The 21875-nt window shown below is 44.7% G+C and overlaps 1 long non-coding RNA gene across 6 annotated transcripts; it reads left to right on the top strand.

The window, feature by feature from the left end:
* Window positions 1-102: 102 nt before the first annotated feature.
* LOC125626308 (uncharacterized) lies at window positions 103-21011 on the top strand. Of its 6 annotated transcripts, none has more exons than XR_012666120.1 (6): window positions 103-2241; window positions 3096-3699; window positions 7924-8198; window positions 10725-10834; window positions 17544-17718; window positions 20263-21011. It is a non-coding gene; the product is annotated as an uncharacterized LOC125626308 (long non-coding RNA). The 6 variants fall into 6 exon arrangements; XR_012666119.1 differs by lacking the exon at window positions 20263-21011 and having other exon boundaries at window positions 3096-3305; window positions 3413-3699; window positions 17544-18856; XR_007353734.2 differs by lacking the exon at window positions 20263-21011 and adding an exon at window positions 9567-9644 and having other exon boundaries at window positions 17544-18856.
* Window positions 21012-21875: the final 864 nt, after the last annotated feature.

Below are 21875 nucleotides of genomic sequence, written 5' to 3'. Positions count from 1 at the left end.
GGGGAGAGGATGAACAAGCAGGAGGAGTGATAGGGGTGGATGGGGTTTGAGGAAGGGTTGACAGGAATGGGGCAGGGGATAGATAACTGGAGGGAGGGATGGGGGGTTAGAGGGAGAGGGGATAAGGAATCCTGTGTGATCAGATAATTAGCGGGACTGGAGGACCCCCGCAGTGATCTAGGCCCAGTACTAGACAGGGATGGTAAAATGGACAAGTGTTCAATAAATATTTCTGTCCTGTATTTGTAAAGAGTTGGCATGGCATATCCATATCTTACAATATTAAAGAAATACTTTCTATTTCAACAGTAACTGTGGAGGATGCCAAACAGCATCCGCTAAACTTGGAGCTCGTCTACACTTGAAATGGTACAGCGGCACAGCCGCAGTGCTTCAGTGTAGACACTCACTTCTGCAACAGGAGAGGTTCTCCTGTCACTATAGTTAATCCACTTCCCCCAGGAGATGGTAGCCAGATCGGCAGAAGAATCTTTCAATTGATTTAGTGCTGGTCTACTCCAGGGGTTAGGTCCGCTTAACTACATCACTCAGGGGTGTGGATTTTTCACACCCCTGAGCGACGTAGCTGGGTTGACTTAACTTTGTATAGACCTGACCTTAAACTTTTTAAATATGTAGGAGTGGGGCCATGTTTACACTACAAACTTACACAAGTGATGTTGGCATAAAGCTGTCACAGTTAGTATGGCACTTGTATTCATGCATACTTGGCTTCTTGTGTCAGCGCTGTGCATATTCACCAGGAGTGCTTGTGTCAATGCACAGTGCAGTGCTCCATGGGTCGGTATCCCAGTGCGCAACCTGACACCATCCAGCACACTGTCTTTTGGAAAGTTTTGGCAATACATTGTGGGGCAGAAAGGAGTTGTTCAGGGGTGACTGGTAGCAAGGGGTTAACCTCCCGCCATGCAACTGTCTCCGTCTCATAATGTCACTTATATCCCATACTTTTCAGACCTTTTTTAAAAATCCCACAAAGCCACACAGCCTTTCTCGCTGTCAGCCATCTCTGACGGACTCTCCACTATTGTCATAAGCATTACAAGGACAGGACATGCATTCCTCCAGTATTTGTAGAGCTGCAAGAAGAACTGAATGAGCAGGTAACATGGTGAGTTATTGGAGGACAAGCTGCTGTGGGACACAGAAAGAAACAATTCAAGGTTGTTGATGGCATTCACAGAGCAGCTGCTGCTGCTGGAGCACTGCACCTGCATGGGATTGTATTGTAATACAGGTTTGGGATGAGGAGCATTGGCTGTAGAACTTTCAAATGCACAAGGTCCCATTTCTGGATGTGAGTGCCGAGCTCGCCCCAGGACTCCAGTGCCGGGACACTAAAATGAGAGTTGCACTGGCAGTAGAGAAGCTAGTGGCAATTGCACTGTGGAAACTCGCAGAGCTGGATTGCTACCAGTCATTGGGAAATCATTTTGGAGATGGAAAATCCACTGTGGGGTCTGTTGTCATGCAAGTGTGCAGGGCCATTAATCATCTCCTGCTATGTAGGACTGTGACTCTCGGCAATGTGCAGGACGTAGTGGATGGATTTTCAGCAGTGAGGTTCCCAAACTGCGGTGGAGCAATAGACAGCACACACATCCCTATTTTGGTACCAGACCACCTTGCCACAGAGTATATCAACAGAAAGGGCTACTTTTTTATGGTTATGCAAGCATTGGTGGATCGCTGGGGTTGCTTCACTGACGTCAATTTTAGCCGGTCAGGGAAGGTCCATGATGCTCATATCTTTAAGAACACAGGACTGTTCAGAAAGCTACAAACAGAGACTTTCTTGCTCAAATGGCAAATTAACTACGGTGATGTTGAATTGCCAATAGTGATCCTGGAGGACCCAGCCTACCCCTTGCCCCCAGCTCATGAAGCTGTAGACCAACCACCTTGATAGCGCCAAGGAAAGAGTCGACCACCAGCTCAGGAGGTGCAGAATGACAGTTGAATGTGCTTTTGGTAAATTGAAGGTACACTGACGTTGTTTACTCACAAAAATGGATCTCGATGAAAAACAAATCCCAATGGTTCTTCCTTCCTGCTGTGTCCTGCACATTTGTGAAGCAAAGGGGGAAAAGTTGCCACCAGGATGGATGGTTGAGGTGGAGCAGCTGTCTGCTGAGTTTGAACAGCCAGACACAAGGGCTATTAGAAAAGTTCAATGCAGATCTATACGGTTCAGGGAGGCTTTGAAAGAGCTCTTTAATGGTAAGCCACAGTAATGCATTTTGTTGTACTGTGCTCTACCTGGCCCTTCTCTTTTGGGGCGTGTTAGGAATTATGTGGTGTACATTTATGAATATAATGCTGTTAATTCACCTATGAATTTTTTTATGCTTGCTGTACATTTAGGATTTTTACACCGTTACTGGTCATATGAGTTATGTCATACCTGTACAGTAACAAGTGGGTGCTTTCAGAACTGCTAGGCATTCCGCAGCTTATGCTGTGAACTAATAAAGATTAATTTCCAAATAATAGAATTTTATTCAGTAACAAAACCAGTGCAAAGAAAAGTTTGTGCAGTTTAAAAACAAATACATTAAAAACTTAATACATTAATGGAACGGACCTTAACAAAGGGAAAAAATATTCATGCCATTTTACCTATACATATAGCAACCATCGCTTTCACAGGTCAGTGCCTGTGAAGCTGTGATTGTCCTTAATGTCCATGGTGTGGAATGGTAGGGGTAGATATGTGGCCCCTGATATCAGGTGGAATGTTGAGGGCGCTTTAGGGAGATGCTGTAATAAGTTCTCCATGGACTGCTATAGGAGGTGAACCTATGATTGTTGAACCTGTAGGTCCACAAGAGTCTGCAGCATCTGTGTTTGCTGCCGGAGAAGCTCCATTACATCCTGGTGCATCTCCCTCTCCTTTTACTGCTGAAATTCCTGGTCCTTTCTCTTGTCTGCTCTTTCCTTCTCCAGATTGTTTGCAGTGTTCACCCTCCAGGCCCTGTGCTCACAGTCTGATGCAGCACGGGCTTGCAGGATTGCACTGAACATGTCATCCCAAATTCTTATTTTTTCTCCTTATCTGACTCCCCTTCTCACAGGTGTGGAAGGGGAACCCCTTAAGGCCGCAACAGCAGCAGCTACAGATAAAACATACAGAGGTACCATTGTCAATATAGTCACAACAGAAAGTAAAAGTTAAGATTCAGAGCTCCCTTCCCTTGCTCCTCTAAAGATTTAAACAAGACATGCTTATTGACACTTCTGCTTCAGAATGCTTGTGCACGTCCCCACTCACAGCACCAGTCGTGGTGAGTATAGCTTACCAGGAGTAAGGGAAATGAGGAGGGAATTGTTTAGTTGCATGCTACTATGAGTACTAAGCAGTGGCACTGAATACTGGCACCATTTTCCACAGGCAGAGTTAATTTTAGCTGATAACTCACTCCTGAGTGTAACAAAGGCATAGAGAACACAGCTGCTGCTGGTATCCCGAAGCTGCCTGGGCCTGTATGCTGCTAGCCTGTATACTACAATGGTGCCTGCCAAAGTTGCAGCTAACTAACATGGGAAAGTGTCCTTCCCTTGAGGAAGAAGTAATGCTGCCATCCCTAGAAACCTTCAGGAGAGGATTGCAGAGTACCTCTATGAACATTTCATCAAAATCTCTCAGAAGGATTCAAGGGACCACCCCCATGTACACAGGTGAGAGGGGGCCATGCAGAGCAGTTTGTTTGTTTGTTTGTTTGAATGATATATGTATGTAGCAGAATGTACAGATAATGCTACATCTCTTTGTTGTACCACTACCTCTTCTAGCACAAGTAAATTAATGAAAAGTTGATAGGTGTGTCCTGTTTTGGGCAGGGCAGCGGGCATCAAAGTCAGCGGAAGGCTCAGCCTACCCAAACTGCCTGCGTGGCCCCACCCACACTCCACCCCCAGGCTTCCTCCAGCTTCCCACTGCACTCTGCTGCGGCTCTTCCTTTCCCTGTGGCTCAGGCCCTGGGCCAGTGGCACCAGAACCAGGGGGTCATAGCCCTCCTACTTTTTGAAAATGGATGGGCCTGGCCCTACCACTTTTCGCCAAGGCTGACCCTGCCCCTCTCTCCTCTTCTTCCTCTTGAGGCCTCACCCCATGGTCAGGCCAGTGTGGAGCCTGGCCGGGGAGCCCCGGCAGCTGTGGGGAGCCACCGTGGACCCTCCACCTGCTCAGGGTGTGGGGAGCTGAGAGCAGTCCGCAGCCCACATCCCCACTCTCCAGCCACCCAGGGCAGGAGGAGGGTCCACGACTCCATGCTGGCTCCCCACATCTGCCCACGCGGCTCTCCCTGACCTGGCTCCGGCCAGGGGGGAGGGCCTCGGAGCTACAGCCTGGCCTTGGTAAGAGTTGCGTGGGCAGCTGTGAGGAGCCACGGAGTAGCGGACCCTCCACCTTCCCCAGGCGGGCAGGGAATCCGGGGGGCAGGGACACAGGCCAGGGGCTGCTTGGGCCCCTCACACTGCGGGCAGGTAGAGAGTCCGCCACAGCTCCCCAAACCTTGCAGCGTGGCTCTTATCATGGCCGGGCTGCGGCTCCAAGGCCCCCCACTCCGGCTGGAGCTCTGGGGAGAGCTGCGTGGGCAGTGGTGGGAAGCCTGGGTCCTTCCACCTGCCCTGGGCGGGGGGCCTGGGATACGGGCAGGGAGCTGCCTTCGCCTCCACTTTGGGTAGGGGCTCCCAGCTCCCCCCAGTTTTGGGAGGGCTCCAGTGCCCTTGCTACCTCTGAGGCTAGTGGGGGCTGGCCTGCAGCCAGGTACTGCGGGTGGCTGGAAATGCTGCTCATGCTGCCTGCCCTGTGCTGTCCGGTCCCCTCACACTCTGGGGCGGGAAAGCCGCGTTGCCTGCCCACTTGGGGCTGGGGGTGACCTTATGGGCTCTGGTGGGGTAAGGGGCTTGGGGGGGGGGGGCAGGGCCCCGGGGAGAGGGAGGCGGGCTGCCGGGGGCTAGCTTTCCCAAGCCCACGGTTCACCCACCACCCATGTTTTGGGGTGCCATCAATACATCATTGTAATGGGAAATACAAATACACATTACTAAGATTTCTTACGCTGCATTGGGCTCACCCATGCTTTATTGTTGGGACTGATTGGACTGCGGTGGAGTCTCAGATAGGTCCTGGCTCACAACATAACTGAGCCTCTCCAGTCACATGTTTTCCTCTTCCTCCTCTTCTCTATCTCCTTCTTGTCCTCGCTGTTCACACCAATGGCCTGTGACTCGGCTTCTTGGAGGTATCCACGGTGGTGTGCAGTGTAGTGGTGGGATCTCCACCCAGTTTGGCATGTAAAAATGGTAGGTCTGTGGCTTGGTATCGGATTGACTGTTGGCCTCCTTGGCCCTTGTGCTTTGCCTGCCACAGTTCCTTCACTTTCACGTGGCACTGCTGCTGGTCCCTATTATACCCTTTCTTCTGCAACCTCTGTCCCTTCTGTGCAGGCTGCTTGTATGATGTCCACGCTTCTGTAGCTGGTCCATAGCTGTGCTTGCACAGCCTCTTGTCCCCTCAGGCCCAGGAGATCCAATATCTTTTGTGTACGCTAAGCCAGAGCATTTCTAGAGTGTGTATCTGGCCTGGTCAGCTTGGCGGTTGCACATAACGCTGGAGAGCTGCTAGATGTGCTCACCAAGCTGGACAATCATGAAAAGGCATTTCAAAAATTTGCAGGGCTTTAAAGTGAGGGAGGCCTCCTGGTCTCTCACACCGAACATTGGAGTTCACAGTTGTGGCCAGAGCGGTCAGTGGCAGGCATTGTGAAACAGCTGCTGGTGGACTGTTAGGGTCGACATAAGTAACGCAACAGCTATACTCATACTCACGCTGCATTGACCTCAGTGTGTCAACCGTGGCTCCATGCCATTTGGGGAAGTGGTGTCACTGCATTGCTATAACGGGGCACTTACATCAGTGGGAAACAAATTTAAGTGTAGACACATGCACAGCTAGATTAACACAAGGCAGTGTGTGTTGACCTAATTTTGTAGTGTAAATCAGGATTGGATGACTTGCACCCAAGAGTTTTAAAAGTATTGGCCAAGGAGCTCTCTGTGGGCTGGTCTACACTGTGAATTTATATCAGCATTGCTTTGTTTCTCCTGGGTATGAAAAATCCACACCCCTGAGAGACATAGCTATGCGGATCTAACCACCAGTGTAGACCGTACTAGGTTGACAGAAGAATTCTTCCTAGCTACCACTTCTTGGGGATGTGAATTACCTATACCGATAAGAGAATCCTTACCTAATGATGTGGTGGATTCTCCAGTACTTGAAGTTTTTAAATCAAGATTGAATGTCTTTCTAAAAAAGATGCTGTAGCTCAGCTGGAAGATATGGGCTTGATGCAGGAATTACTGGGTGAAATTCTGTGGTATGCAGGAAGTCAGAATGGTTCCTTCAGGACTTAAAATCTATGAATTAAGGGCTGCATGTCATACATGCACAAGGAGGCACAGTTAAAGTTGCACTTGCAACTTTAATTTGGCATTTTCTGGCTTCTGAATGCTGAACTGGTGTAGAATTTTTAAACTCTAGTAAAGCCTAATTTAGCTTGGGCGGCACCTCTATCTAGCCTATACCAGTTTTGTTGATTGAGGATTCCCTTCTATTTTTAGTGGGTTTCTTCCATGGAATGGTTTATAGCTAATTTCAAAAATATATCCCCTAAAATTGCTATAAAGTTATTCTCTTGACTCTTTAATTAATTTACCTAGAATCTCTTGGCAGGAGGAGCTGAATGCATGAGATCACTAAGATGAACACTGACATCTCTTAGTTTCTTGCATGATGGAAGATATGCAGTTCAAATTAATGCAGTTCCACTCTTCTTAATTTAGATCAATGTGCAGCAAGTCAGGACTTGTCTACGCTGCGAATGCTACAGGGCCATCACTTTGTTGCTGTAACCCCATAGTGTTGATGTGGACTACAGTAGCAGAAAGTTTTTTTCCGTCACTGTAGAAACTTCACCTCCCTTATTTAATTTAGCATGTGTATAATAATCTAGCCAAGCAATGGCATCTTCAGTGGCATGATGCATAGGTGCCGACTCTGTGGGTACTCCGGGGCTGGAGCACCCATGGGGAAAAATCAGTGGGTGCTCTGCACCCACCAGCAGCCAAGCTCCCCACCCCACTCCCCCTGCCTCACCTTGCCTCCGCCTCCTCCCCTGAGCATGCCGCATCTCCACTTCTCTCTCCCTCCCTCCCTCCCCGCGCTTGCTGCCGCCAAACAGCTGTAGCAAGCTCTGGGAGGGAGGGGATAGGAGCGGGAACGTGGCACGGTCAGGGGAGGAGGCAGGGAAGAGACGGGACCAGGACGGGGATTTGGGGAAGGAGTTGAATAGGGGCAGGGAGGGGACGGAGTTAGGGTGGGGACTTTGGGGAAGGGGTTGGAATGGGGGTGGGCAGGGGTGGAGTCGGGGTACGTCCGGGGAGGGGGGTTGAGCACCCACCGGTGCCAGAAGAAGTCAGCGCCTATGGCATGATGCAGTAGGCCATCGCTGAACTTAGTCAGCAGGCATTCATCGACGATGTGCGTCATCGTCTGTGTTGCACCACAGCTGCACAAAGAGCTGTCATGAAGGCCCCAGCGATACTGGCTGGCTGCAAAGAGACCTTGCCTGGTCCGGAACCTGTTCAACAGGGACCATTGGCGATGGGGCAGGTCAAAACCAGGTGGAAACATTGTGGGGTTGGCAGCAAGGGACTGGTTGGGGATTATAACAGATATCCATTCCTCTAGCCAGAGTGTTTCTGCCCTAACATCCTGCCGTGGCAGATGAGACCATAATGGGCAACATGACAGCAAACACGCAGCTAGTGGTTTAAAAAGATCATTATGCAGCAGCAGGCTTGAGTTGGCACATACTTTCTCCACTAACTTGCCAGTGGCAGCCTCTTGTCTGATAGGAGGAGGAGCAATATTGCTCAGAACTGGAAGCCATGGGAGTGGAGTCGGATGCAGGGTGCTGGAGATGATACGCATGGCGGCATGTAACTGCATATCCACCAGTTAGGTGTGTGATGATCGACTCCAAACTGGTGCACAGTACTCCACCACCGAATACGAGGTGGAAAGAGCTGACGTCCGCAAAGTTGGAGCACGAGTACCCCATGACGAACCTGCCAGTTTGCTAAGACGATTGTTGCACTGTTTTCTTCAGGTGGGTATGGTAACGCAGTGTGTGGTCTAAGGTCACACCTAGATAGACTGGTTCTACTTCATGCTTCACCTTCTGACCATTCAGATAAACTTTCAATTCTCGGGTGGCGCTGGAGTGGTGAAGATGGAACAAACCGGAGACTGTTTTTACCTCTCTGAGCAAGGGTAACTAGGTCGACGAAAGCATTCTTCCATTGCCCTAGCTGCATCTACACCAGGGGTGTGCTCGGCATAGCTATGGTGCTCAGAAGTGTGGATTTTTCCGACCCTCAGCAGCCTTGCTGTCCCAGCCTAAGTTTTAAGTGCAGCCCAGGCTTCGGTCTTTTGTTGCAGTGGGTGTAAAAGAGTACGGCCTGTTCTACAGTTAACTTTTAAGTCGACACAGGTAGGGCACTTAGAGGTGTGAAAAATTCACACCCTTAGCATCATAGTTAAGCTGATCTACCCACCAATCTAGACATAGCTAGATCGACAGAGGAATTTCTCTGCCAATCTAGCTACCACTTCCCTGGGAAGTGGATTACTTACATGGATGGAAAAACCCTTTCCGTTGCTGTAGGAAGCATCTACACTATGGCACTACAGTGGTGTAGCTGCAGCACTGTAGCACCCATAGTGTAGATGTGGCCTAAGAGTCACAATAGGGCATGTTTTGGGAATGCTCTCTAGCTCAGATATTTTGGGACTCTAATTTGTGTTGAGTTTCTGACATCTCATCATCCTTCCCCCCCACCCCCGAAAAGGTAATACACTACAAGCTTTTGTGTGTTACCAGAAAGACAAGCCTTCTGTCCTGGAAAGACTCAGGATCTGTATACAAACTTAGGTCTCAAAGGTAGTGGGGCTCTGTGTGAGTACAAGGGCTCTTCTTCATGGCTCTAATTGCAAGATTGGGGCTTGGTTCTTCTCAGCGCTGCATCTCTATGATGCTGAACCAGCACGTGTAAGATTTGAGGAAAATCTCATTTTCCAGGATTAAGGATATTCACTCTAGATAATGTCGTTTGCCTTTGCAAGTTTGATCTGCTTTTTTGTTTTGCATTGCATGTACTGTATGGTCTCATTCCCTGTGTTATTCACAGTTCCTTAGAAAGTTTAGTTTGCTTTAGATCTGACTTTTGGTTTGTATCCTTAGGCAAACACAATTTTATCTATACAGTGTTATAGGCAGTTTTGTGATTGTGATCAATAACTTGCAGGACAGGTGTCTTCTGTAGTTTTGGGTGGACCTTCTTGTATTTAAATGTATATTTTAATAAAAGCAAGAATAGGTTTGTCCTATTATTGTAAGCTGTTTTGAGACAGGAAATTAGTAAAGTAAACTTGTGGCTTTTTCTAATTTTCTTTCCGTTTAATGTCTTGAATTCAGAAACTTCTCTTTTGGGGCAAGAGGAAGTTGTTTAACATTAACCACAATAATTTATCCAAGTTAAAAGGGACTGTTTGGGTGAGTTACTATTTATTATTTGCATTATGGTACTGCCTCAGGAGCAACCGAGAACAAGTTCTCATTGTGCTAGGCACTGTACAGAGTACTAGACAGTCCCTGCAGGGAGGGGAGCATGCAGGGCAGGCAGAAGAGACAGAAGGGGGCAGAGGTTGTTGGAGTAAGCAGCTGAAGGGCAGAGTCCGAAAGCAGAAAGGAGTCTGACATCCGTGTCCACAAGTCCCTGTTCCAGCGACTTCTGCATCTGCTCCTGCAGGCTTAAGAATTTCTCGGCCTCCTCCCTTTCCTCTCCCCTCCCCGCTCCAAGCTGGCTCCTTCCTGCAGTTTCTTTTCCCCCAAACCCACATGGCTCAGGTGTGGGGGTGCTGCACAGGTCCTGTGGTCCCAGAGCTGTAATGATGAATATGAGAAAGATAATGAAGAGGTGAGGATAATTTCCAGGAGTTGAAGGTAAGGAAAGTGAAACTGAAAGGATTGAACACACAGACGTGAAACTGAATGATGCCTTCCTCTGATTATGTTAGGTTGGACTTACTAGTATCAAATTAGAAAATGTTCAAAGTGATACAATTAAAATAAGGAATTTTTTCAGAAGTCAAATACTGCCTGTTCTCCCCCTCGCCCCACTTTCCATTTTCACAGCACAAGCTGACAGTTACACCAGCAAGATCATTGCATATGGCATGCTGCAGATAATAAAAAGTTGTTTTACCCATCGAGATAATGTACACTTTGGCAACATCATTTCTCAAATGCCCAGTCCTTTGGCTGTGGCTGCACTGATCTTTCACTGGGCTGTGCACTTCTTAACTCAGCTGTGGCTTTTTGCTGACTTTTGATTCCTCAGGCTCTTCCTATACTAGCCAACAACACTCTGAATTCAGCGCTGGAAGCATCTTTCACTGGATTCTTCTCCTTTTAGTTTCCCCTTTAGGGTTATAGTAAAATCCCCAGCAATCCTGGGAAGAGCTTTTATTTAGTTTAGAATGAAATATGGTCTCCACTTTGACAGCTCAGAAGCAGTCAAGCTGCGTTTCTGCAGCAGTAAACAGTTGTGTAACTGCAAATTGCTCTTCACAGGTACTAGCAGGACACCAGAACATTCTTGGAAAAGTTTGAATTTCAGAGTAGTGTCCCAACTGATCCAGGTGTCTCTCAAAGGCCAGAAGAGCTTACAGGATCTTTTCAAGGTATCTTACATAATAATTTTATGATTTAGTTTTCCATAACTCCTTGGAAGCTTGAAACGGAAATCTATTTCCTTGACAAAAACTGTTCTGTTGTGTGCTCATTAGTTTACTGTAGGGTTGCTTATGAGTTGGCATGAGAACTTGTGCAGATAAAAGATGTACAATTCTTTTTTTTTTTAAATGCAGAAAGAATAACAATATTTTGGAAATAGATGAATGGAAAATAGTAATACTAACATTGCTTTTCTTTGCCTGGGCAGGACTCTTTAATTATTGTTTAAAAAAAAAGTTATCTTGGGAAAGAAGAGTCCATGATTTTTCATGACAAAGTTATAGAGAAGAAAAGACCTGTACAGAGCTGTTTACAGAGTTTCCTGCTGTATTTTCTGTTTGGCACGGCTCTGTAGCAGGATTAGCCAATGCAGGAAAACTTGTTTCTTTTAAAAAGGAAAAAGTATTGTGATAACAAATATCCCATTTGTTTAGGGGTTTACCCAAACCAAACAAATGGTATTTATTTAATAGTAATTTTTATAATAATAATATGCATGGCATCATTAATGCCACAAATATTATGGTGATTAAAAATAACATGCATTACTATCCATTCCTTGTTGTTTTTCAGCCGTTTTCACCTGGTAATAATGTTGCTTTTATTCACATAGATCCTTATGTTGAATATCAAATGTTTACGATTTCTCCCTCAAATAAAATCTACTAGTATAAACATATTATCTATTAGGATCAATTAACATCCAACTCTCTCAAAATCCATGTAAAGGTGAGATCTGTGCAGACATAGAGTTCTCAACCCATTGACCCACAGCTGTGCTATATTAGAGGCATAATGATGATCTGGCATTTAAATTGGCTCTTTCTTCTTCCTACTCCAGAGAGCTCTTTTTAGCCACAGATCCCAAATAGTTTACAGCCTTAAACAGAGACACAAGCTCTACTCAAGGATCACTTCACCCAAAACTGACATGCATCTGCTTTGGGGTCAAAGGCAGCTGCTGTCTGACAGTACACGCTAACACTACATAACCGTTTTGGAGAGGAAGTGAAGGGGAATCCTGTATCCAACTGCAGAGGGGGCATTTAGGAAGGCTGGATGTAGTTCCTAAGCTGGAAGTTGGCCAGGCCATCTGGGTTAACATCCATAATGTTATAAAAAGCGTCACAGGATCTTTAATGTTCACGAATGGTCAGGACCTTTATGTATAATAGAAAATATAAATATACTATAATAAATAATACATCTTTACTTTTAATCTCTCCTTGCTGAAGGATTCTGGATGTTGTACAATGAATAAACTAAGAGCAATTAATAAGCTTTAGGACATTGGCTCATCTTCATTGCTTCAGGACTGGCCAGTTCCTTAGGGGTTGGGGAGGCCTGTGTGGTCTTTGTACTAGGAAAGGGATGAGGGAGAACCGTTCATTTTGGTTTTCCTGGACAAGGTTAGTTAGGTTACTGTGAAAATGTCAAAGTCTGGAAGGAAAGGCTGAAATTTCTGACCATTCTAGAGATGAAAAACCACTGCGGAAAAGATGGCCTTCTGCATTCAGCTCACAATCACAAAGTCTGTAGACCAACTCATAATATTTGGGGCAGACTTCATCAATACAGATAAGACCCTTTCAAACTGCAGAGACTCTCAATTTTATCCAATAGAGAGCAGAAGATAAAAGCCCTAATGATCCCAATTAGACACACTGATTTAATTATAGGTTTCAGAGTAACAGCCGTGTTAGTCTGTATTCGCAGAAAGAAAAGGAGTACTTGTGGCACCTTAGAGACTAACCAATTTATTTGAGCATGAGCTTTCGTGAGCTACAGCTCACTTCATCGGATGCATACCGTGGAAACTGCAGCAGACTTTATATATACACAGAGAATATGAAACAATACCTCCTCCCACCCCACTGTCCTGCTGGTAATAGCTTATCTAAAGTGATCATCAGGTGGGCCATTTCCAGCATGTTTGGGAAAAATCATGAACTTTTTACAGTTTGTTACAATGCGGTTATGTGGCCATGTCTGTGACATTTCATGCTTTTTTCTAGAGTTCATTTACCTTTTGGCCTTTTGTCATAACAATGCCTCGGTATTCCCAAATGCCCAGCACGGCTGTTGACTTGTGCAGAAAATAGGGAATGGTTAGAGCTGCCAAGTTTTGTGCAGTTCCATGTGAGACTTTTTATGCAAATGATTTAATTAGCTAAATTGTATATCATCTTTGGCTTTAAAAAATTGTGTAGATTTAATGCTGATGAAAGGCATTGGCTTGGTCTTCTATTCAGCTAAAGCGGAACAGCAGGGCAGGCTTTCCACAAACACTACCCATCCAGCATGCCTCACCCCTGATCTTGGGGAAGGGGAAAGGACTTTCCTGCAGAGATAGTAGGGATAGTTCTTAAAAGGGAGTCATATATGTATTCTCAGACAAAAAAAAAAACCTACATGAAGGTGGAACTGAGTTTGAGAATACATATTAGTAAATTAAGGGTAAAAATATAACTAATGGGGATATTATAATTATCCCCAAATGAAGCATAATAAATCCACAAAATTCCTAGTTAAGGTTACACTTGAAAGAAATCCAAAGATGTCAAGATAAGAAATGTTATGTGCAGTGTAGTTGTAGCCATGTCAGTCCCAGGATATTAGAGAGACAAGGTGTGTGAGGTCATATCTTTTCTTGGACCAGATTCTCTCGCCAACAGAAGTTGGTCCAATAAAATATGTTACCTCACTTACCTTGTCTCTCTCGGGTAAGAAATGCACAATTAAGGCCTGGTCTACATTAGGAATTTACAATGGTATAGCTATGTCTCTCAGGGAAATCCATACCCCTGAGAGACATCGCTATACCGACCTAACCTCCGGTGTAGACCAGCACTAGGTCAACGGAACAGTTCTTTCATCGACCTAGCTACTGCCTCTTGGGGAGGCCTACAATGATGGGAGGACTTCTCCCATCAGCATGGGTGGTATTTACACTGAAGAGCTACAGCTGCAGCAGTGCCGCTGCAGCCTTTTACGTGTAGACAAGTTCTGATGAATTCAAACAGCATTCATTGTCAAAGGCAGAGATGAACATAATTTGTTGGGGAAACGTCAACATAGGTTTTGTAAAGGGAAATCATGACTCACCAATCTACTAGAATTCTTTGAGGGGGGTCAACAAGCATGGACAAGGAGAATCCAGTGGATTTAGTGTACTTTGATTTTCAGAAAGCCTTTGACAAGGTCCATCACCAAATGCTCTTAAACAAACTAAGCTGTCATGGGATAAGAGGGAAGGTCCTCCCATAGATTGGTAACTCGTTAAAAGATAGGAAACAAAGGGTAGGAATAAATGGTTAGTTTTCAGAATGGAGAGAGGTAAATAGTGGTGTCCCCCAGGGGTCTGTACTGGGACCAGTCTTAGTCAACATATTCATAAATGATCTGGAAAAAGGGGTAAACAGTGAGGTGGCAAAACTTGCAGATGATACAAAACTACTCAAGATAATTAAGTCCCAATCAGACTGCAAAGAGCTACAAAAGGCTCTCACAAAACTGGGTGACTGGGCAACAAAATGGCAGATGAAATTTAATGCTGATAAATGCAAACTAATGCACATTGGAAAACATAATCCCAACTATATGTAACCCTTCTGCCCGTCAGAGTTGGCAGCAACAAGGGCCGGGTTCAATATCTAGGGGATCCATTCCAATAACACAATGCAAACCGACTCGAGCCCCCACCCAGTGACCTGGGACAAATATATACCACCCCCACTGGGCGCCTCCAAGAGGCAATACTTCCCCTCTCGCAAGCACATAGTCTGAGTGTAGCAAAAAGCCTTTTAATAACAGAGAGAAACAATGTGGCATTATGTTGGGGAAACACCACCAGCAGGATTCATAACACAACCCATGAGCAAAAAAACCCCACCCCAAGCAAATTGGGGCATGCCCTTTTCCCTTAGGTTCTTGAGTCCAGCAACCCCAAATCACCCAAAGTCCCAAAAGTCCAATGACCCAAAAATCTCTGTCCCTGGTCAGGGCAGCCCCAGAGTTTTCGAAAGTTTATCTGCAGAGCTTTACCTCCCAACCCGGGTGGAGATGGGACGGGGGTAAGAGGCACCTTACATGATCTGAAGCTGACCGCCCCATAGCTCCATAGCTTCGCTCCGCTCCGCCAGCTGCCCCACGAACTCCTTCGCTCAGCTGTGCTCCGCTCCGCCAGCCGCCCACAAACTCCTTCGCTCAGCTCCACGGCCCACAAGCAGCTCCTGCCATCCACAAACTGCTCCGCGTCGAACTGCTTCACCAGCCTGTCCACAAGGCACTCTAGCCATCCCGCAAACTGCTCCACAATATATCGTCAGGCTCTCCCACTACTTAACACAACGCTCAGTGATTTCAGCTCTTAGGTGAATTCAGCTTGTAGTAGGGGAGCCCCAGTGCTGGTGCACTGTTAGCCCAAAGCGAGCTCAGCAGCCTATAACTAGACTTCTAATGAAATCAAAATTAGCTCTGATATTCCACAGTGGAGAGAGGAGGAAGTGCAATTAGCATGTAAGGCCCTCACCAAGGGGCCCATACCACCAAACATTAATACTTATCCCCAGCCTCTCTCAATTCACAGAGTTTTGGAACCCATGACCTTTGCCTAGCGAGTGCTACTTAATTGATGGAGAATCCCTCCATCATAACAAAAGGCCACGTACAGTTCCAAGCACAGTTCCCATAATCAGGGTAATAACAATTTATTCTTCCTGCCCCAATAACAGAGACATTAGGGATCCCACAGCAGCCAAAGTGACCATTTGGGCAGCTATGGTCTCATTCTAGGCGTGGTGGGTGTGCCTATGCAAATGAGATCGGCCCCTGAAGTTCTTTTCCACAACTTGCCACACCTCACCACCAGATGTCAGGGTGGAGCTCATCCTGACACTGCTTACATCTATGTATAAAATGATGAGGTCTAAATTAGCTGTTACCACTCAAGAAAGAGATCTCAGAATTATTGTGAATAGTTCTCTGAAGACATCCACTCAATGTGCAGCGATAGTCAAAAAAGCGAACAGAATGTTGGGAATCATTAAGAAAGGGATAGATAATAAAACTGAAAATATCATAATGCCTCTGGATAAATACATGGAGTGCCCACATCTTGAATACTGAGTGCAGATATGGTCACCACATCTCAAAAAAGATATATTGGAATTGGAAAAGGTTCAGAAAGGGGCAACAAAAATTATTAGGGGTATGGAATGACTTCTGTATAAGGAGAGATTAATAAAACTGGGACTTTTCATCTTGGAAAAGAGATGACTAAGGGGTGATATGATAGAGGTCTATAAAATCATGACTGGTGTGGAAAAAGTAAATAAGTGTTATTTACTCCTCAGAACATGAGAGCTAGGGTTCACCAAATAAAATAATAGGCAGCAGGTTTAAAACAAACAAAAGGAAGTATTTTTTCATACAACGCACCGTCAACCTGTGGAACTCCTTGCCAGAGGATGTTGTGAAGGTGAAGACTATAACAGGTTTCAAAAAAGAAATAGATATGTTCATGGAGGATAGGTCCATCAAAGGCTTTTAGCCAGGATGGGCAGGGATGGTGTCCCTATCCTCAGTTTGCCAGAAGCTGGGAATGAGCGAAGGGATGAATCACTTGATGATTACCTGTTCTGTTCATTCCCTCTGGGGCATCTGGCATTGGCAACTGTTAGAAGACAGGATACTGTGCTAGATGGACCTTTGGTCTGACCCAGTATGGCCGTTCTGATATTCTTATGTTCTTAACTCTGCCCTGTAGTGGTGTCATGTGGAAAACATAGGGTTATAATTAAGGGATTTTAGTTCTTGTGGTCCTAGATTAAGACTAAAATGATTTTGATACTTTTTTCACCTTGTGGTATATTCAAATTCTACAGAATTTAAATTTTCATTTAAAAAATATGTAGCTCTTATGGTTGCAAAGAGAACCTTCCAAATGTGAAACAAGTAACTAGATTCAATATTTTCTTCGTGGGTCTTCACACAACATGAAACAACTACTCTGGGAAATGCAAACTGCCTTGCTCCCTTAATCTCAATATGGTGATAACTTTAAAGGCCAATGATGACATTTTAAGTGTCTGCATTAACTACTTAATTGTTTATAAGTTTAGTGGTGGAATGGGGAAGAGGGAGGAAATTGGGCGTTACTGCAGGGAAGGAAGTGCAGAAGGCAAAAAAGAGGAGAGACACAGTGGGCACAATTTGCAGTGGTATCACAGAGAGCTGTCAGAAAGCGACCATAAAACTACTGTAAATACCTCCCAATGGGTGTAGAGTTCCTATATCCTAGCTATCAGACTCAGAGGTCCATGTTTCTGCCATGTATACCTGGAATACACCTCTCATTAAGGAAGCCATTTGGCATGTCATTTAAATTTATTCTGCATGTTATTTGGAATATATTTAAGGCAGAGTTAGGATACTGGTGATAAAACAGCAGTATAATAATGAGAAGCTTTTGTATAATAGCAGTATAATGATGAGAAGCTGCTCCTCAGGGCAGAGGCACATATTATCTACTGAACAGCTCCGTGTACGTCTTTGCTGCTATATTAAGTATAATTAAATGTTGTTGTGATACAGTAACAACTCCTTTCATTGATATGGTGCTCCAACAGCTCACCATGTGTGCATGTTGCATTGCAGAGGGTCACAGTCATTGGACTAATTTAGAAGCCTCATTGATAAAGGGTGACTTATATTCTGGATTTACAAAGGAAAAGAAAGAAATATTCCTGGCATCTCCAACTCTAGAGCCGAAATGGGGAAAAAAGCAGCTGACATCACCATAAGGAGGGAGAAATGATCTTCAGACGGACAGGTAACAAAGGGCTGTGTGTGTTTATGTATAATTAACTGACCTGCACAGTGAAGCAGGTAGGTGTTACTCTGCTGCATATATTGCATGTAAGCAGCTCATTCAGAAGGCCAGAAAGGGTGCCCACCTGCAGAAGTAAAGAAACAGATTGATAGAGCCAGAAGAGTTCCCAGAAGTTACCTACTACAGGACCGGCCTAACAAAGAAAATAACAGAACGCCACTAGCGGTCACCTTCAGCCCCCAACTAAAACCCCTCCAACGCATTATTAAGGATCTACAACCTATCCTAAAGGATGACCCAACACTCTCACAAGTCTTGGGAGACAGGACAGTCCTTGCCTACAGACAGCCCCGCAACCTGAAGCAAATACTCACCAACAACCACATACCACACAACAGAACCACTAACCCAGGAACTTATCCTTGCAACAAAGCCCGTTGCCAATTGTGCCCACATATCTATTCAGGGGACACCATCACAGGGCCTAATAACATCAGCCACACTATCAGAGGCTCGTTCACCTGCACATCCACCAATGTGATATATGCCATCATGTGCCAGCAATGCCCCTCTGCCATGTACATTGGTCAAACTGGACAGTCTCTACGTAAAAGAATAAATGGACACAAATCAGATGTCAAGAATTATAACATTCATAAACCAGTCGGAGAACACTTCAATCTCTCTGGTCACGCAATCACAGACATGAAGGTCGCTATCTTAAAACAAAAAAACTTCAAATCCAGACTCCAGCGAGAAACTGCTGAATTGGAATTCATTTGCAAATTGGATACTATTAATTTAGGCTTAAATAGAGACTGGGAGTGGCTAAGTCATTATGCAAGGTAGCCTGTTTCCTCTTGTTTTTTCCTACCCGCCCCCCACAGATGCTCTGGTTTAACTTGGATTTAAACTTGGAGAGTGGTCAGTTTAGATGAGCTATTACCAGCAGGAGAGTGAGTTTGTGTGTGTATGGGGGTGGCGGGGATGTGAGAAAACCTGGATTTATGCAGGAAATAGCCCGACTTGATTATGTAAAGAGTTGTCACTTTGGATGGGCTAGCACCAGCAGGAGAGTGAATTTGTGTGGGGGGGTGGAGGGTGAGAAAACCTGGATTTGTGCTGGAAATGGCCCACCTGATGATCACTTTAGATAAGCTATTACCAGCAGGACAGTGGGGTGGGAGGAGGTATTGTTTCATATTCTCTGTGTATATATAAAGTCTGCTGCAGTTTCCACAGTATGCATCTGATGAAGTGAGCTGTAGCTCACGAAAGCTCATGCTCAAATAAATTGGTTAGTCTCTAAGGTGCCACAAGTACTCCTTTTCTTTTTGCGAATACAGACTAACACGGCTGTTACTCTGAAACCTTCTTAAACCAGTATGTTGTAAGAGAAAGACAGTACCCAGGGATTTCCAAAAGTAAAGGCTACTTGAACACACTTGATTAATTGCTTTTGGAAAGTGACAATGAGAACAGACAGTAGTGAAGCAGCAAAATAAAAGGCTATCTAATATTAGCAACTGAATTACTCAATTGCATAACAATTGACTTAGTAACAGAGATGAGAGAATTATAGTAAATGGTTACAGAACAGGTAGCAGAGGAGTGACAAATAACATGTTGCAGGCATTGCTGTTGGGCCCAGTTTTGCTCACAATATATCAATGACACAGAAAAGGGAATATGCAAGGAGTGCAAATTTGCTGAAGACATAACTAAGAAGGACAGCTGGTACCATAGAGCAGGGCATTGGATTGAAAGGCACTAAATGGGGACTGGAGCTGACAAGAGACTTTTGCGTTTTAATGTAGAAAAATATAATAATATAATAGGGATAGGACTGAAAAGGACAAAGTGGATTCTGCCCTAAATTATCCCTATCAGCAAGGCACTGATTAGAAGAAGGGTCTGGAGAACAATGATAACAGAAAACTAAACTTAGCAGCTCAGCCAACAAGAAATCAAAGCACAAAAAGGAGAGAGTGATAGAGGGATAAGGCAGAAATGAGAAAGGGTCACAGGGTCAGCGAGACCAAACCTGGAGTGCTGGACACAGTTCAGGGTTCCATATAGCAAAGAGGATACTGAACATTACTCTTGTTTCTAGTAGTGCTCACGCTATGCTCGGCACACCCCCAAGAGAGCAGTGAGGGTGCTAAAATTCTCAGAGGGTACATACATAAGCCAAAGTTAGAGGAAAGGGTTTGTATTCCCTGGAAGAGAAGAGGGTATGACTGAGGGATAGCCATTTTTGAAGGATGGAGGGAATGTGAGTGTCAGAAATGCATTTGTCGGGGTAACAGGCTGAGAAAGAAAAGGGCATAAACTAAAGCTAAGAAATGTGTGAATACTAGTTGCCAAAATCTGTTTAATGAGCGGTAAAATGATGTGTTCCTTTCTGCTACTTGTCTGTGATTGAGAACGGATTAATTCAACATATATTTAAACATAGCATAATCAAATCATAGAAGAAAACACTTGAATCGTCATTTACATTTCATCCATACCCTTTTTTCTATATTTTTGTTTTGTTGCCAGTGCTAGAAACCCAATTGCTAATCTAGGGTCATTCAGATTTCACCATCAAGGGCCACGTTATCAATTGCCAGGAACATGAGAGAGACAGGTAATTTGCATCTATATACTTTTACAACTAAAAAGTAAATGTACTCTAGTATTTGTGTTTTTATCTTCCTGAGTAGATTAACAGAAATTTCTTCCTGGCTGAGTTTACCTGCAATGGAAAAACAAAACCGTTCTTAGAAGGGAAAAGCAGAAATGAGATTTGGCCTAATAGAATTTGTAGTGTCCATGAATGTACCTCCAAGCTCCTTTATTGCAACTCATATCTAGGAATGAAGCTTCACATCTGGAAAATCATCAACCAGTACAAAATGCAGTTGTCTTCTTAGTGAACACATCACCCCAGTGTTCCTTCCTCTGTATTTGGTCCTCACTGAATAGAGTCTATTTCAAGGTATCGGTTCAGATATTCAAAACCATCCATGCAAATGGCGCTGGCTACCCAAGATGTCCACAGTGTCCACAGTGATGACGTCCCACAACAGATGCTTTCCACAAAAACAATGAAACTGTTGACCAATAGTAGGAGGCTCATGAGTGTGAGGGACAGAACTTTCACAGCAGCCAGATCTACACGATGAAACTCACTTCTGCAAGAGATGAGTGACACCAAGCCTCACCCTATTCAGAACTAAGATCTTGTCTACAAGAAAGTTGTACCAATGTAATTAAGTTGGTTTCTAAATGTAAATCTCATCTCTTCAGTTTAGTTTCCCTTCAATAATTTCTTCACACACAAATGGATACCCAAGACACCCACTCATGCACGCAAACTGCCTATAAACTAATCAAATTATTTCTCTTACAGGCTGGGAAGGAAGAGAGACTATTGTTATCCTTTCAGTTTGGGAGGCAACAGATGCTAAGGCAATGGGGTTTAGAAAGTACCTAAATAGAAAGGTAGATCTCCCAATCCAAGTGTGCATCCACACTAGGAAGAAAAGGTGTTTTACCATATATTAGCTAACGCATGGTAACATCCTAGTGTGGACAGGGCAGTCTTAGTTCTCACATGTTAGCAGGTTGAGGTAAATGCTAACTAGGGGAAGCCTAAAGCTAATATATGGCAAAATACTCCTTTTTTCCTAGTGAAGACAAGGCCTAAGATAAATTAAACTGGAGGGTAGCCAAAGCTGCACTTACTCCACATTCTCCACATTGAGCCATTAGAGCACTCTTTTGGGACTCTTCTTCTAACCCCTCTTCACCATAAATTGCTTTCTGTCTGTCCTGGTTCTCAGCTTTTGGTTACGGAGCAAGTTGGAAGTTCATTTGTATTTAGAGTTTTTAACAGCTGAAGTCCAACCTAAGCCTCTCAGTTCAAGCCTTTACTGCATTTAAAAAGGGGAAGTAAAATCCCCAAAAGAAGTCCCTTGAACATTGACAGGGAAAGTGAAAACTTATAAATAACCGATTGCTTGGTACTAAGTGCATGGATGAACCCAGTAAGGACAGATGCTGTGGTTACTGATTTATGGCTATGGAGGACTTAAGAACAGTTCCAATGTCAATGGAGTTTCAGACATGCTAATAGCAGCTCTTTGCTGCTTGCTGCCCAGAAGCTGCTT

The sequence above is a fragment of the Caretta caretta genome, chromosome 26 (assembly GCF_965140235.1).
Source record: "Caretta caretta isolate rCarCar2 chromosome 26, rCarCar1.hap1, whole genome shotgun sequence".
Taxonomy (NCBI): domain Eukaryota; kingdom Metazoa; phylum Chordata; order Testudines; family Cheloniidae; genus Caretta; species Caretta caretta.
This window is presented reverse-complemented; position numbering and strand designations above follow the sequence as displayed.